Source organism: Bombina bombina, chromosome 5 (assembly GCF_027579735.1).
Source record: "Bombina bombina isolate aBomBom1 chromosome 5, aBomBom1.pri, whole genome shotgun sequence".
Classification (NCBI taxonomy): domain Eukaryota; kingdom Metazoa; phylum Chordata; class Amphibia; order Anura; family Bombinatoridae; genus Bombina; species Bombina bombina.
The window spans coordinates 39,611,110-39,629,375 of record NC_069503.1 but is presented as its reverse complement, the minus strand read 5'-3'; positions in this window follow the sequence as shown (position 1 = coordinate 39,629,375).

Here is an 18,266-nt window from a genome sequence, read left to right as displayed (position 1 = left end):
GTTTAACGAATAGCCAAGAAGTGGGGTGATAAGAAAAAGTGCGAAGCATATAAAATAAGGAATTGGAATAATTGTGCTTTATACAAAAAAATCATAACCACCACAAAAAAGGGTGGGCCTCATGGACTCTTGTTAATATGAAAGAAATGAATTTATCAGGTAAGTTCTTACATAAATTATGTTTTCTTTCATGTAATTAACAAGAGTCCATGAGCTAGTGACGTATGGGATAATGACTACCCAAGATGTGGATCTTTCCACACAAGAGTCACTAGAGAGGGAGGGATAAAATAAAGACAGCCAATTCCTGCTGAAAATAATCCACACCCAAAATAAAGTTTAACAAAAAACATAAGCAGAAGATTCAAACTGAAACCGCTGCCTGAAGAACTTTTCTACCAAAAACTGCTTCAGAAGAAGAAAATACATCAAAATGGTAGAATTTAGTAAAAGTATGCAAAGAAGACCAAGTTGCTGCTTTGCAGATCTGGTCAACCGAAGCTTCATTCCTAAACGCCCAGGAAGTAGATACTGACCTAGTAGAATGAGCTGTAATTCTTTGAGGCGGAGTTTTACCCGACTCAACATAGGCAAGATGAATTAAAGATTTCAACCAAGATGCCAAAGAAATGGCAGAAGCTTTCTGGCCTTTCCTAGAACCGGAAAAGATAACAAATAGACTAGAAGTCTTACGGAAAGATTTCGTAGCTTCAACATAATATTTCAAAGCTCTAACAACATCCAAAGAATGCAATGATTTCTCCTTAGAATTCTTAGGATTAGGACATAATGAAGGAACCACAATTTCTCTACTAATGTTGTTGGAATTCACAACTTTAGGTAAAAAATCAAAAGAAGTTCGCAACACCGCCTTATCCTGATGAAAAATCAGAAAAGGAGACTCACATGAAAGAGCAGATAATTCAGAAACTCTTCTAGCAGAAGAGATAGCCAAAAGGAACAAAACTTTCCAAGAAAGTAATTTAATGTCCAATGAATGCATAGGTTCAAACGGAGGAGCTTGAAGAGCTCCCAGAACCAAATTCAAACTCCAAGGAGGAGAAATTGACTTAATGACAGGTTTTATACGAACCAAAGCTTGTACAAAACAATGAATATCAGGAAGAATAGCAATCTTTCTGTGAAAAAGAACAGAAAGAGCAGAGATTTGTCCTTTCAAAGAACTTGCGGACAAACCCTTATCCAAACCATCCTGAAGAAATTGTAAAATTCTCGGTATTCTAAAAGAATGCCAAGAAAAATGATGAGAAAGACACCAAGAAATATAAGTCTTCCAGACTCTATAATATATCTCTCGAGATACAGATTTACGAGCCTGTAACATAGTATTAATCACGGAGTCAGAGAAACCTCTATGACCAAGAATCAAGCGTTCAATCTCCATACCTTTAAATTTAAGGATTTCAGATCCGGATGGAAAAAAGGACCTTGTGACAGAAGGTCTGGTCTTAACGGAAGAGTCCATGGCTGGCAAGATGCCATCCGGACAAGATCCGCATACCAAAACCTGTGAGGCCATGCCGGAGCTATTAGCAGAACAAACGAGCATTCCCTCAGAATCTTGGAGATTACTCTTGGAAGAAGAACTAGAGGCGGAAAGATATAGGCAGGATGATACTTCCAAGGAAGTGATAATGCATCCACTGCCTCCGCCTGAGGATCCCGGGATCTGGACAGATACCTGGGAAGTTTCTTGTTTAGATGAGAGGCCATCAGATCTATCTCTGGGAGCCCCCACAATTGAACAATCTGAAGAAATACCTCTGGGTGAAGAGACCATTCGCCCGGATGCAACGTTTGGCGACTGAGATAATCCGCTTCCCAATTGTCTACACCTGGGATATGAACCGCAGAGATTAGACAGGAGCTGGATTCCGCCCAAACCAAAATTCGAGATACTTCTTTCATAGCCAGAGGACTGTGAGTCCCTCCTTGATGATTGATGTATGCCACAGTTGTGACATTGTCTGTCTGAAAACAAATGAACGATTCTCTCTTCAGAAGAGGCCAAAACTGAAGAGCTCTGAAAATTGCACGGAGTTCCAAAATATTGATCGGTAATCTCACCTCCTGAGATTCCCAAACTCCTTGTGCCGTCAGAGATCCCCACACAGCTCCCCAACCTGTGAGACTTGCATCTGTTGAAATTACAGTCCAGGTCGGAAGAACAAAAGAAGCCCCCTGAATTAAACGATGGTGATCTGTCCACCACGTTAGAGAGTGTCGAACAATCGGTTTTAAAGATATTAATTGAGATATCTTCGTGTAATCCCTGCACCATTGGTTCAGCATACAGAGCTGAAGAGGTCGCATGTGAAAACGAGCAAAGGGGATCGCGTCCGATGCAGCAGTCATAAGACCTAGAATTTCCATGCATAAGGCTACCGAAGGGAATGATTGTGACTGAAGGTTTCGACAAGCTGTAATCAATTTTAGACGTCTCTTGTCTGTTAAAGACAGAGTCATGGACACTGAATCTATCTGGAAACCCAGAAAGGTTACCCTTGTTTGAGGAATCAAAGAACTTTTTAGTAAATTGATCCTCCAACCATGATCTTGAAGAAACAACACAAGTCGATTCGTATGAGACTCTGCTAAATGTAAAGACGGAGCAAGTACCAAGATATCGTCCAAATAAGGAAATACCACAATACCCTGTTCTCTGATTACAGACAGAAGGGCACCGAGAATCTTTGTGAAAATTCTTGGAGCTGTAGCAAGGCCAAACGGTAGAGCCACAAATTGGTAATGCTTGTCTAGAAAAGAGAATCTCAGGAACTGATAATGATCTGGATGAATCGGAATATGCAGATATGCATCCTGTAAATCTATTGTGGACATATAATTCCCTTGCTGAACAAAAGGCAATATAGTCCTTACAGTTACCATCTTGAACGTTGGTATCCTTACATAGCGATTCAATAATTTTAGATCCAGAACTGGTCTGAAGGAATTCTCCTTCTTTGGTACAATGAAGAGATTTGAATAAAACCCCATCCCCTGTTCCGGAACTGGAACCGGCATAATTACTCCAGCCAACTCTAGATCTGAAACACAATTCAGAAATGCTTGAGCTTTCACTGGATTTACTGGGACATGGGAAAGAAAAAATCTCTTTGCAGGAGGTCTCATCTTGAAACCAATTCTGTACCCTTCTGAAACAATGTTCTGAATCCAAAGATTGAGAACAGAATTGATCCAAATTTCTTTGAAAAAACGTAACCTGCCCCCTACCAGCGGAACTGGAATGAGGGCCGTACCTTCATGTGAACTTAGAAGCAGGCTTTGCCTTTCTAGCAGGCTTGGATTTATTCCAGACTGGAGATGGTTTCCAAACTGAAACTGCTCCTGAGGACGAAGGATCAGGCTTTTGTTCTTTGTTGAAACGAAAGGATCGAAAACGATTGTTAGCCCTGTTTTTACCTTTAGACTTTTTATCCTGTGGTAAAAAAGTTCCTTTCCCACCAGTAACAGTTGAAATAATAGAATCCAACTGAGAACCAAATAATTTGTTTCCCTGGAAAGAAATGGAAAGTAGAGTTGATTTAGAAGCCATATCAGCATTCCAAGTCTTAAGCCATAAAGCTCTTCTGGCTAAGATAGCCAGAGACATAAATCTAACATCAACTCTAATAATATCAAAAATGGCATCACAGATGAAATTATTAGCATGCTGGAGAAGAATAATAATATCATGAGAATCACGATTTGTTACTTGTTGCGCTAGAGTTTCCAACCAAAAAGTTGAAGCTGCAGCAACATCAGCCAATGATATAGCAGGTCTAAGAAGATTACCTGAACATAGATAAGCTTTTCTTAGAAAAGATTCAATTTTTCTATCTAAAGGATCCTTAAACGAGGTACCATCTGATGTAGGAATGGTAGTACGTTTAGCAAGGGTAGAAATAGCCCCATCAACTTTAGGGATTTTGTCCCAAAATTCTAACCTGTCAGGCGGAACAGGATATAATTGCTTAAAACGTTTAGAAGGAGTAAATGAATTACCCAATCTATCCCATTCCTTAGCAATTACTGCAGAAATAGCATTAGGAACAGGAAAGACTTCTGGAATAACCGCAGGAGCTTTAAAAACCTTATCTAAACGTATAGAATTAGTATCAAGAGGACTAGAATCCTCTATTTCTAAAGCAATTAGTACTTCTTTAAGTAAAGAGCGAATAAATTCCATCTTAAATAAATATGAAGATTTATCAGCATCAATCTCTGAAACAGAATCCTCTGAACCAGAAGAGTCCAAAGAATCAGAATGATGGTGTTCATTTAAAAATTCATCTGTAGAAAGAGAAGATTTAAAAGACTTTTTACGTTTACTAGAAGGAGAAATAACAGACAAAGCCTTCTTTATGGATTCAGAAACAAAATCTCTTATGTTATCAGGAACATTCTGCACCTTAGATGTTGAGGGGACTGCAACAGGCAATGGTACATCACTAAAGGAAATATTATCTGCATTAACAAGTTTGTCATGACATTTAATACAAACAACAGCTGGAGGAATAGCTACCAAAAGTTTACAGCAGATACACTTAGCTTTGGTAGATCCAGCAGGCAGAGGTTTTCCTGTAGTATCTTCTGGCTCAGATGCAACGTGAGACATCTTGCAATATGTAAGAGAAAAAACAACATATAAAGCAAAATAGATCAAATTCCTTATAAGACAGTTTCAGGAATGGGAAAAAAATGCCAAACATCAAGCTTCTAGCAACCAGAAGCAAATGAAAAATGAGACTGAAATAATGTGGAGACAAAAGCGACGCCCATATTTTTTGGCGCCAAAAAAGACGCCCACATTATTTGGCGCCTAAATGCTTTTTGCGCCAAAAATGACGCAACATCCGGAACGCCGACATTTTTGGCGCAAAATAACGTCAAAAAATGACGCAACTTCCGGCGACACGTATGACGCCGGAAACGGAAATGAATTTTTGCGCCAAAAAAGTCCGCGCCAAAAATGACGCAATAAAATGAAGCATTTTCAGCCCCCGCGAGCCTAACAGCCCACAGGGAAAAAGTCAAATTTTTGAGGTAAGAAAAAATATGATAATTAAAGCATAATCCCAAATATGAAACTGACTGTCTGGAAATAAGGAAAGTTGAACATTCTGAGTCAAGGCAAATAAATGTTTGAATACATATATTTAGAACTTTATAAATAAAGTGCCCAACCATAGCTTAGAGTGTCACAGAAAATAAGACTTACTTACCCCAGGACACTCATCTACATGTTTGTAGAAAGCCAAACCAGTACTGAAACGAGAATCAGTAGAGGAAATGGTAAATATAAGAGTATATCGTCGATCTGAAAAGGGAGGTAAGAGATGAATCTCTACGACCGATAACAGAGAACCTTATGAAATAGACCCCGTAGAAGGAGATCACTGCATTCAATAGGCAATACTCTCCTCACATCCCTCTGACATTCACTGCACGCTGAGAGGAAAACCGGGCTCCAACTTGCTGCGGAGCGCATATCAACGTAGAATCTAGCACAAACTTACTTCACCACCTCCCTTGGAGGCAAAGTTTGTAAAACTGATTTGTGGGTGTGGTGAGGGGTGTATTTATAGGCATTTTAAGGTTTGGGAAACTTTGCCCCTCCTGGTAGGAATGTATATCCCATACGTCACTAGCTCATGGACTCTTGTTAATTACATGAAAGAAACATAATTTATGTAAGAACTTACCTGATAAATTCATTTCTTTCATATTAGCAAGAGTCCATGAGGCCCACCCTTTTTTTGTGGTGGTTATGATTTTTTGTATAAAGCACAATTATTCCAATTCCTTATTTTTTATGCTTTCGCACTTTGTCTTATCACCCCACTTCTTGGCTATGCGTTAAACTGAATTGTGGGTGTGGTGAGGGGTGTATTTATAGGCATTTTGAGGTTTGGGAAACTTTGCCCCTCCTGGTAGGATTGTATATCCCATACGTCACTAGCTCATGGACTCTTGTTAATATGAAAGAAAGGAATTTAAGTTCTTACATAAATTATGTTTTCTTTTTGCTTCTGGTTTCCAGAGGCTTATTTTGTTTGCATTTCTTTCCCATTCCTGAAACTGTCATATAAGGAAATTGATAATTTTGCTTTGTATGTTATTTTTTCTCTTACATATTGCAAGATGTCTCAAACTGACCCTGTCTCAGAATCTACTACTGGAATCCTGCTGCCTGATGTCGGCTCTACCAAAGCTAAGTGCATTTGTTGTAAACTTGTGGTAACTGTTCCTCCGGCTGTAGTTTGTGATAGTTGTCATGACAAACTTTGACATGCAGACAATATTTCCATTAGTAGTAGTTCATTACCTGTTGCTGGTCCTTCAGCAGACAATATTCCTGTTAATGTGAGAGAATTTGTTTCTAATTCCATTGAGAATGCTTTGTCTGTCATACTTCTTCTAATAAACGTAAAAGGTCCTTTAAAACTTCTCATAAAATTGATGAATTTTTAAATGACCGACAAAATTCTGATTTATCTATCTCTGATGAGGATCTATCTGGTTCAGAAGATTCTGCCTCAGATATTGACACTGACAAATCTTCATACTTATTTAAAATGGAGTATATTCGTGCCTTATTAAAAGAGGTGTTGATCGCATTAGATATGGAGGAGACTATTCCTCTTGATATTAAATCTAGTAAACGTTTAAATACGGTTTTTAAACCTCATGTAGTTATTCCTGAGGTTTTTCCAGTTCCTGACGCTATTTCAGATGTGATTTCTAGGGAATGGAATAGGCTGGGTACTTCTTTTACTCCTTCTTCAAGGTTTAAGAAACTGTATCCTTTGCCGACTGATAGATTGGAGTTTTGGGAAAAGATCCCCAAAGTTGATGGGGCCATCTCTACTCTTGCAAAGCGTACTACTATTCCTACGGCAGATAGTACTTCTTTTAAAGATCCTTTAGATAGGAAACTTGAATCTTATCTAAGGAAGGCTTATTTATGTTCAGGTCATCTTCTTAGGCCTGCTATTTCTTTGGCTGATGTTGCAGCTGCTTCAACTTTTTGGTTGGAAACCTTAGCGCAACAAGTACCAGATCATAATGTGTATAGCATTGTTAAGTTAATTCAACGTGCTAATAATTTCATTTGTGATGCCATTTCAGATATAATTAGATTTGATGTTAGATATATGTCTTTAGCTATATTAGCTAGAAGGGCTTTATGGCTTAAATCTTGGAATGCTGATATGACTTCTAAATCAACGTTGCTATCTCTCTCTCTCCAAGGTAATAAATTATTTGGTTCTCAGTTGGATTCGATTATTTCGACTGTCACTGGGGGGAAGGGAGCTTTTTTGTCTCAGGATAAAAAATCTAAGGGTAAATTTAAGGCTGCTGCACACATTTATCTCTTGTTAAAAAGAATACGCACATATCCTACACTAGTGAGAGCTAGCTGCTGATTGGTGCCTGCACACATTTATCTCTTGTTAAAAAGAATACGCACATATCCTACACTAGTGAGAGCTAGCTGCTGATTGGTGCCTGCACACATTTATCTCTTGTTAAAAAGAATACGCACATATCCTACACTAGTGAGAGCTGCTGCTGATTGGTGCCTGCACACATTTATCTCTTGTTAAAAAGAATACGCACATATCCTACACTAGTGAGAGCTAGCTGCTGATTGGTGCCTGCACACATTTATCTCTTGTTAAAAAGAATACGCACATATCCTACACTAGTGAGAGCTAGCAGCTGATTGGTGCCTGCACACATTTATCTCTTGTTAAAAAGAATACGCACATATCCTACACTAGTGAGAGCTGCTGCTGATTGGTGCCTGCACACATTTATCTCTTGTTAAAAAGAATACGCACATATCCTACACTAGTGAGAGCTAGCAGCTGATTGGTGCCTGCACACATTTATCTCTTGTTAAAAAGAATACGCACATATCCTACACTAGTGAGAGCTAGCTGCTGATTGGTGCCTGCACACATTTATCTCTTGTTAAAAAGAATACGCACATATCCTACACTAGTGAGAGCTAGCTGCTGATTGGTGCCTGCACACATTTATCTCTTGTTAAAAAGAATACGCACATATCCTACACTAGTGAGAGCTGCTGCTGATTGGTGCCTGCACACATTTATCTCTTGTTAAAAAGAATACGCACATATCCTACACTAGTGAGAGCTAGCAGCTGATTGGTGCCTGCACACATTTATCTCTTGTTAAAAAGAATACGCACATATCCTACACTAGTGAGAGCTAGCTGCTGATTGGTGCCTGCACACATTTATCTCTTGTTAAAAAGAATACGCACATATCCTACACTAGTGAGAGCTAGCAGCTGATTGGTGCCTGCACACATTTATCTCTTGTTAAAAAGAATACGCACATATCCTACACTAGTGAGAGCTGCTGCTGATTGGTGCCTGCACACATTTATCTCTTGTTAAAAAGAATACGCACATATCCTACACTAGTGAGAGCTGGCTGCTGATTGGTGCCTGCACACATTTATCTCTTGTTAAAAAGAATACGCACATATCCTACACTAGTGAGAGCTAGCTGCTGATTGGTGCTGCACACATTTATCTCTTGTTAAAAAGAATACGCACATATCCTACACTAGTGAGAGCTAGCAGCTGATTGGTGCCTGCACACATTTATCTCTTGTTAAAAAGAATACGCACATATCCTACACTAGTGAGAGCTGCTGCTGATTGGTGCCTGCACACATTTATCTCTTGTTAAAAAGAATACGCACATATCCTACACTAGTGAGAGCTGCTGCTGATTGGTGCCTGCACACATTTATCTCTTGTTAAAAAGAATACGCACATATCCTACACTAGTGAGAGCTGCAGCTGATTGGTGCTGCACACATTTATCTCTGGTTAAAAAGAATACGCACATATCCTACACTAGTGAGAGCTTGCAGCTGATTGGTGCCTGCACACATTTATCTCTTGTTAAAAAGAATACGCACATATCCTACACTAGTGAGAGCTAGCAGCTGATTGGTGCCTGCACACATTTATCTCTTGTTAAAAAGAATACGCACATATCCTACACTAGTGAGAGCTAGCTGCTGATTGGTGCCTGCACACATTTATCTCTTGTTAAAAAGAATACGCACATATCCTACACTAGTGAGAGCTGCTGCTGATTGGTGCCTGCACACATTTATCTCTTGTTAAAAAGAATACGCACATATCCTACACTAGTGAGAGCTAGCAGCTGATTGGTGCCTGCACACATTTATCTCTTGTTAAAAAGAATACGCACATATCCTACACTAGTGAGAGCTGCAGCTGATTGGTGCCTACACACATTTATCTCTTGTTAAAAAGAATACGCACATATCCTACACTAGTGAGAGGTAGCTGCTGATTGGTGCCTGCACACATTTATCTCTTGTTAAAAAGAATACGCACATATCCTACACTAGTGAGTGCTGCGGCTGATTGGTGCTGCACACATTTATCTCTTGTTAAAAAGAATACGCACATATCCTACACTAGTGAGAGCTAGCTGCTGATTGGTGCTGCACACATTTGTCTCTTGTTAAAAAGAATACGCACATATCCTACACTAGTGAGAGCTAGCTGCTGATTGGTGCCTGCACACATTTATCTCTTGTTAAAAAGAATACGCACATATCCTACACTAGTGAGAGCTAGCTGCTGATTGGTGCCTGCACACATTTATCTCTTGTGATTGGCTAACTAGATGTGTTCAGCGAGCTGCCAGTAGTGTATTGCTGCTCCTATATCTGTGTTTCATATGTATCTAATAACATGTTATTATTATACATCTGTTTGCATCTAAGGTCTGTTAAAATAACAATGTCCATCAATAAACACATAATATAATGCTGTATCCTGAGATATTTTAGGACACAACAGAAAATTCTCTAACATTTAAATAAACAGTTTGTTTCCTCCTTACTTGTCCATATGATAATCACACCCTGAGGGGGAGGCAGGGACTCTGTATTCATGTGACACCAGGGGCGCGATCCGATATAGATCGCAGTTTGCGGCGCAAGCGAGGGAACCGGCGTCGCCCGCAGTTTCAGCTCGCAACTCGAGCTATCCCATATAGGTCGCCGTCAGATGCTAACGTGCCGTAAGTCTGACAAACCAGCGATGTCCAGAAATCTGCGCAAGTACAAATTTCTGGCGTCGCCAGTGACTTGCGCCACGTTAGAATCTGCCGGCGCCTATAAAACCTGACTAAAGTCTAAAACACCCGCACTGTCTAACACGCCTCCCTAACATAGCCCGCACTGTCTAACACGCCTCCCTAACATAGCCCGCACTGTCTAACCCTCTATCCGCTATCCCCCCTCACTAGCCTAACAATAAAAAAGCTATTAACCCCTAAACCGCCGCTCCCGTACCCCGCCGCAACCTAATAAAGTTATTAACCCCTAAACCGCCGCTCCTGTACCCCGCCGCCAGCTATATTATATCTATAACCCCCTAAAGTGAGCCCCTAACACCGCCGCCATCTATATTAAAATTATTAACCCCTAATGTAAGCCCCTTACACCGCCGCCATCTCTATTAAAATGATTAACCCCTAATTTAATCTACCTACCCCGCCGCCAGCTATATTATCTATATTAACCCTAAGTATATTATAGTTAATATAGGTATTACATTATATATATTAACTATATTAACCCTAATTATATTAGGGTTAATATAGTTACTATAGTATTTATATTAACTATATTAACTCTATCTAACCCTAACACCCCTAACTAAATTTATATTAAATTAATCTAATTCATTTATAAACTAAAATATTCCTATTTAAATCTAAATACTTACCTATAAAATAAACCCTAAGATAGCTACAATATAATTAATAATTACATTGTAGCTATGTTAGGGTTAATATTTATTTTACAGGTAAATTGTTAATTATTTTAACTAGGTATAATAGATATTAAATAGTTATTAACTATTTAATATCTACCTAGTTAAAATAATTACCCAATTACCTGTAAAATAAATCCTAACCTAAGTTATAAATACACCTACACTATCAATAAATTTAATAAACTACAAACATCTATCTAAAAATACAATTAAATTAACTAAACTAAATTACAAAAAAAAACAAACACTAAATTACAAAAAATAAAAAAAAGATTACAAGATTTTTAAGCTAATTACACCTATTCTAAGCCCCCTAATAAAATAATAAACCCCCAAAATAAAAAAAATTCCCTGCCCTATTCTAAATTAAACAAATTTCAAAGCTCTTTACCTTACCAGCCCTTAAAAGGGCCTTTTGTGGGGCATGCCCCAAAGAATTCAGCTCTTTTGCATACAACAAATACAATACCCCCCCCCCATTACAACCCACCACCCACATACCCCTATTCTAAAACCACCCAAACCCCCCTTTAAAAAGCCTAACACTACCCCCCTGAAGATCTCCCTACCTTGTCTTCACCACACCGGGCCGAACTCCTGATCCGATCCGGGCGATGTCTTCCTCCAAGCGGCAAAGAAGAATTCTTCCTCCGGCGACGTCTTCCTCCAAGCGGCAGCAAAGTCTTCATTCTTCCGGCGGCATCTTCAATCTTCTTTCTTCGCTCTGCCGCCGCGGAGCATCCATCCCGGCCGACTGCTGTACTACGAATGAGGTACCTTTAAATGATGTCATCCAAGATGGCGTCCGCCGAATTCCGATTGGCTGATAGGATTCTATCAGCCAATCGGAATTAAGTTAGAAAAATCTGATTGGCTGATTGAATCAGCCAATCAGATTCAAGTTCAATCCGATTGGCTGATCCAATCAGCCAATCAGATTGAGCTCGCATTCTATTGGCTGTTCCGATCAGCCAATAGAATGCGAGCTCAATCTGATTGGCTGTTCGGATGAATGAATTAGATTAATTTAATATAAATTTAGTTAGGGTTAGATAGAGTTAATATAGTTAATATAAATACTATAGTAACTATATTAACTATATTAACCCTAATATAATTAGGGTTAATATAGTTAATATATATAATGTAATACCTATATTAACTATAATATACTTAGGGTTAATATAGATAATATAGCTGGCGGCGGGGTAGGTAGATTAAATTAGGGGTTAATCATTTTAATAGAGATGGCGGCGGTGTAAGGGGCTTACATTAGGGGTTAATAATATTAATATAGCTGGCGGCGGTATAGGGGGATTAGATTAGGGGTTAATAACTTTATTAGGGATTTCGGGGGGGGGATCGCGGTTGACAGGTAGATAGACATTGCGCATGCGTTAGGTGTTAGTTTATTTTCTAGTTAGTTTAGGGAGTTACGGGGCTCCAATAGTCAGCGTAAGGCTTCTTACGGCTGCTTTTTGTGGCGAGGTGAAAATGGAGTAAGTTTTCTCCATTTTCGCCACGTAAGTCCTTACGCTGCATATTGGATACCAAACTGCGCTGGTTTGGTATACCTGCCTATGGCCCAAAAAACTACGGGCGACGGCAGAAATATACGCGCGTAACTTCTAGGTTACGCCGTATATAGGATACCAAATCAGCGTAAATATTGGCGTCGCCGGCTTTTGCGGGCGACGATTTATATCGGATCGACCCCCAGAGGGGGCAATAGACATCTATATGAGAACAAAAGTCCAGGTGTGACCCTCTCATTGTCTCCCAACTGACAAGTTGTACTCATGTGAGTCACACAGAGAAAGGTGACACTCCCACATTAGTATAAATATCTGTGTAACGCTCAGTGATATCACAGGAGGAACCAGAGAGACTTCATACTTACAGAGCTTCTGCTAAACGGTAATGTGCAAAACCTGACATAAATCTTTATTAACAGCCTCACACTGTTGTGTTTTATATAATGATGAGAAAATGTTGTTCTGTATTTTGTTAGGATAAAGATAAAATATTTCACTTCATATAACAAACTGAGTTTATATTAAAAAAAAACTTAACTGTACTTTATTTAATTTGTTTTCTATAGTTTTCATGCTGTATTAATGAATTTAACATTAAAGGGACTTATAACACCTTCTAAAAATTGTTTAAGCTAACTTATATTTACTAATAATAACAAAGTAATCATGAATCCCTATTCTTGCCGCTCAGTTTACCCCAAACAGTTCAATAAAAGTGTCTTTAATTAGACTGCTGATCTGCTGCTTGGTGATGCTATGTAGGCCACCATATTGCAGTGATGTGCGGTGACTTCAGAGGCTGGTGAGGCAGTGGCTAGGAATCGGACACGCCTTCATTCTTTAGATATCCTTTGTTGAAGAAATAGCAATGCACATGGGCGAGCCAATCACATGAGGAATCTATATGCAGCCACCAATCAGTATCTACTGAGCATATTTAGATATGATTTTCAACAAAGGATATATGATTTTCTTCATTCTTTTGATATCCTTTGTTGAAAATCATATCTAAATATGCTCAGTAGCTACTGAGCATATTTAGATATGATTTTTCAACAAAGGATATCAAAAGAATGAAGAAAACCAGATATTAGATGTAAATTGGAAAGTTATTTAAAATTGCATGCTCTTTCTAAATCATGAAAGAAAACATATGGGTTTCATCTCCCTTTAAATGGTGTCTTGGCAAACTGGTCAACTTAGTAAACATCTGATTTTATTCTAAAGGATTGTAACAGAAACTCTTGCCAGATAACAAAATGCTTGCTCTGATTATGAGATCTAGAAATCCAGGCCCATTAAAATATGTTTAAAACATATTTTTTACTTTAATGCTGCAAATTATGCTTATAGATTCCTTCATTATTCTGTAAATATAAAAATGTTGGACTACATTAACAGCACTCATGGGATTAACTAAAAAATGAAGAGGTCTCAAAATTGCAAATATACCTTGAATATGTGTGGGAACAAGGTGACCTTATTAACACTATATGAAAGGGGGGGGATAAATTAAAACATAACTTAGTATGCAGATAAAGATTAAAACTGGAATCACTTTAGTAAAAACACCCTTAGGATTTCTCATTGTTAGGTATGTACTGTTGCATAGTAAAGGTAATAGTGTGCTTTAGGTGCTTGCTTGGTTAATCACATAAAACTGACGTATTGCCATTTGGGTATAGCAATTTAATGTAAATAACCTTTATAAATAACCTGAGAATGTCTAAATAGCAGAAATGTCAATGTCAATTCTGCTATTTAGACATTCTCAGGTTATTTATACAGGTTATTTACATTAACTTGCTATACCCAAATGGCAATATGTCAGTTTTATGTGATTTAACCAAGCACCTAAAGCTAGCACACTATTACCTTTACTATGCAACAGTACATACCTAATGAGAATTCCTAAGTGTGTTTTTAATAAAGTGATTCCAGTTTTAATCTTTATCTGCATATTAAAATTTATGTTTTAATTTATTTCCCCCCCCTTCATATAGTGTTAATAAAGTCACCTTGTTCCCACACACATTCAAGGCTTCAAGCAGCAGGTATATTTGCAATGCAATTTTGAGAATTGAGACCTCATTTTTTACTTATTCCCATGTGGCAGAAAAGACAGTGCTCAGAGTGCTTTTAATAGTAACGTGACGCAGTGGGCACTGCAGTAGCAGTTGGGCACGAAACTTGTCAGTGTCAAATGTTCTGTTGATCTGTGATCGGATTCGGATGTCATGTATTGTCCCTCTAATTTATATAATAAAAAACACTCACTTCACCTAAGCAGACTGTTGCTAGCACTGACCACTGGAGTCTGTCACCACCACTCAAGCACCACTTACTGACTGTGTGACTGTGTTGACCCCGACACGTCTATGGCTGCTTCTGTTCTGTACTATTATTGCACAATGAATCAATCACATTCACAGATACCATTCAGTTTGTCAGGGTCTGTCCAGCAGATTTAAGTAAATATTTCTGTGCCATTTTTAATTTATAGCCAGGGCCGGACTGGGACCAAAAATAGGCCCGGGCATTTTAAGGCAAAACAGCCCACTCCTCCCCCATGTTTAATTTAAACGCCCACATACACACACTCAAATGCACACACACTACACATATAAACACGTACATGCATGCACATTACACATATAAACACACACCACGCATACATATACTCATAGACAAGCACAGCACACATACTTACATATGCGCATACACCACACATACACACACGCATACAACACATACACACACACACTCATGTGCATGCAAACCACACATACACCCAGATACGCACACAACACACACACTCATATGCATTAATACCATATATATATATATATATATATATATATATATATATATATATATATATATATATATATATATATATATATATATATATATATACACAAGTTACATCAGATATACATAAACAGAGGACCCAGAGGTCACTTGAAACATGGTTGTAAGTATATATTTTAAAACCTGTGTCCCAAAACTATTACATCTAAAAATCAACAGCTGCTTTCTACAGTATACATTTAACATTTTGCTCTCAGCTTTTTTAAAGTTTATATAGTAGATTTAATTTTTTTTCCAGGGGTACAAATTCATTACCTTCAATGCATTTTTTTAATAATAAAAAAAAAAAAAGACCTATTTGAAATATTAATAATTAGTCCTACAGCAACATAATAAAATAAAACCTGTAGGCAAATAGCCTCACTGTACTTTACACTTTTGAAAACAAGGGGTTAAAAAAACAAAACAATGATATAAAATGTCTGCCCTCTGTTATCAGGGGTCACAGCATGCATAGATTACACACAGGGAAGCTGTAAAAAGCAAACATCTGACCTGACAAGCTGCACTTATTTATTTGTACACAAAAAGTGAACAGTGCTCAAGATTGTCTCTTACCTATGTAGAGGGGTCAATTTAAATTGTATTAAATCACAAGTGACAGCTCTTCTATTGCCGGCATCTGCTACACTGCTCTGCTCAGCCCATCTTCTTCTCCTTGTCTCCACAGAAGCCCGTGCATCGGCATGGAGGTAATAAACTCTGCTATGACATTTTTAGCTGTTCTCCTTCTCGGCATGCCATCAATTAACCAACTTGCAAACTGCAAAGTAACTTTAGCTATGTAATGTCTGTGCACCTCTCTGCTTTACGCGTCTGGAGGCTTTGATTTTCTGCAGATGCCATTAGGTGTAAATGCTGAAACAGCTTGCCAGCTAACGTGATTCTTGCTCCTCTGGTCCTACTCCTAACCATATGCAGCAGAGTGCGGAGGCCTCAAAGGACCAGCCGGGTTAGCTCTCTTGCCCCCAATGCCCTGGATTACAAATTTACAACAATAAAAAAAAAACTTATAAAAAAAGAAAAGTAAGAGAGAGCTCCCAAGTCACTGAGCTCCCCGCTGCAGCACCTCAGCAAAAAACAGCTCAGTCTGTCCCCGCTTGGAAACGGCCCTTGTCACATTGAAATTTGAAAGCACCCAGTATGTGCTCTAATAGTGGGCGGGGCTCTGGTAACTGGCAGCCCACCGGGCAAATGCCCGGCAATGCATGCCCTATGCCATGGTCAGTCGTGGCCTGTTTATAGCGATCTGGCTGATGGCTCTCAGATTTATTAGATGACTTAGGTTGTTGTGTATGTATTTGTATTAATTAAATAAACATTCCAACGGCAGTCGGCACCTACCTCTGGCGCTCCTCCGGCTCCTAGTCCTGCTCCTGTCCTGAGTGACGTCCTGTCCAGGTCCTGCGCCCCTGACTCCACTCCTGTCTCAGTATCACTCACAGTCGGCCAGGGCCCGGGTCATGCCGTCAACACAATACAGCAGAGTGCAGCACTTCGAGCGATCGACTGACACCCACCACGTCTGACTCTAGTCTGCGCTGTTGAGCTGCTCTGCACGTGACCGCACGCGGAAGGATCTATTTCATTCCCGCCCGGCACTCAGAGACAGCCAGCCCCAGTCAGATTCAGACGAGTTCTAAATTCTGAATCTGATTGGCTGAGAGTCTGAGACTAGTAGTGAGACTGAGAGGCGGCCAGGACGGAGGCTAGCCTCCTGTGGAAGCGTATGGGGCGCATTGGAGAGCACTGCATTAGCACCTTTTCTCCTCTTGGTGGCAGTCTCTCAGCGTCCCATACACTTCCACAGTAGTCAATACATTCATATTGCGCAATGCAAGGACAGCCGGCTGTCCTTGTTTTGCGCAATATGAATGTATTGATGTAATAAGTATATTACGGTCGGTTTTAATAAAATTTACAGTGAATGTTGACAAAAACAGAATCCTGATTTTGGTGGAGGGGTGGGTCACCTTATTTTATAAAAAAAAAAAAAATATGAAAAAAAAAAAATCTAATTTTTTTATTTTTTTATTTTTAATAAATGCTGTAATTACATAGATTGGCAAGGGGAGGCACTGCCTCACCTGCCTCCTGTGACTGCACGTCACTGCCATATTGCTACACGGGCACAGCAGTCACGTGATTTGTGCATGGCAGATAATGTTATTAAAATTATAGAAGGATTACCAGAATGCTCTCTCACAGTGGTGCTAAGTCTGAGTACTGTAATTAGCTTTATAAACATTTTTCATATGTGCCTCATATTTATATAAATAAATATTCTGTTGTGCATGTATTTATTAATTTCAAAGAACTCAAAACTTTTTCTAAGCTAGAAGAAATATGTCTGACTGCACTATTGAGTGCACGGCTAGAGGAACTGTTGTTTTAGTTAATAGCAACAGCTGATGCTACAGGCAGGGGAAAGGAATGAGCTGAAAATTTAGTTACTACTTTGCAGTTTAAAACTGTTTAATACCTTACTTTTTTTGTAAGAAACAAGTATAGATCTTGCAGGCTCTGGCAATATTCAGCTCTCTTCTTACAACGGAGCATACCACTCCCCCCTCTGTGTATCTACATGGAGAGGGGATGAAGGAGGGGGGAGTGGCATGCTCCGTGTAAGAAGAGAGCTGGATAACACTGCAATTACATTTACTAGAAGATTTATGCACAAGTGCAAGAAGATTTATGCACTTGTGCATAAATCTTCTAGTAAATGTAATTGCAGTGTTATCCAGCTCTCTTCTTACACGGAGCATGCCACTCCCCCCTCCTTCATCCCCTCTCCATGTAGATACACAGAGGGGGGAGTGGCATGCTCCGTTGTAAGAAGAGAGCTGAATATTGCCAGAGCCTGCAAGATCTATACTTGTTTCTTACAAAAAAAGTAATGTATTAAACAGTTTTAAACTGCAAAGTAGTAACTACATTTTCAGCTCATTCCTTTCCCCTGCCTGTAGCATCA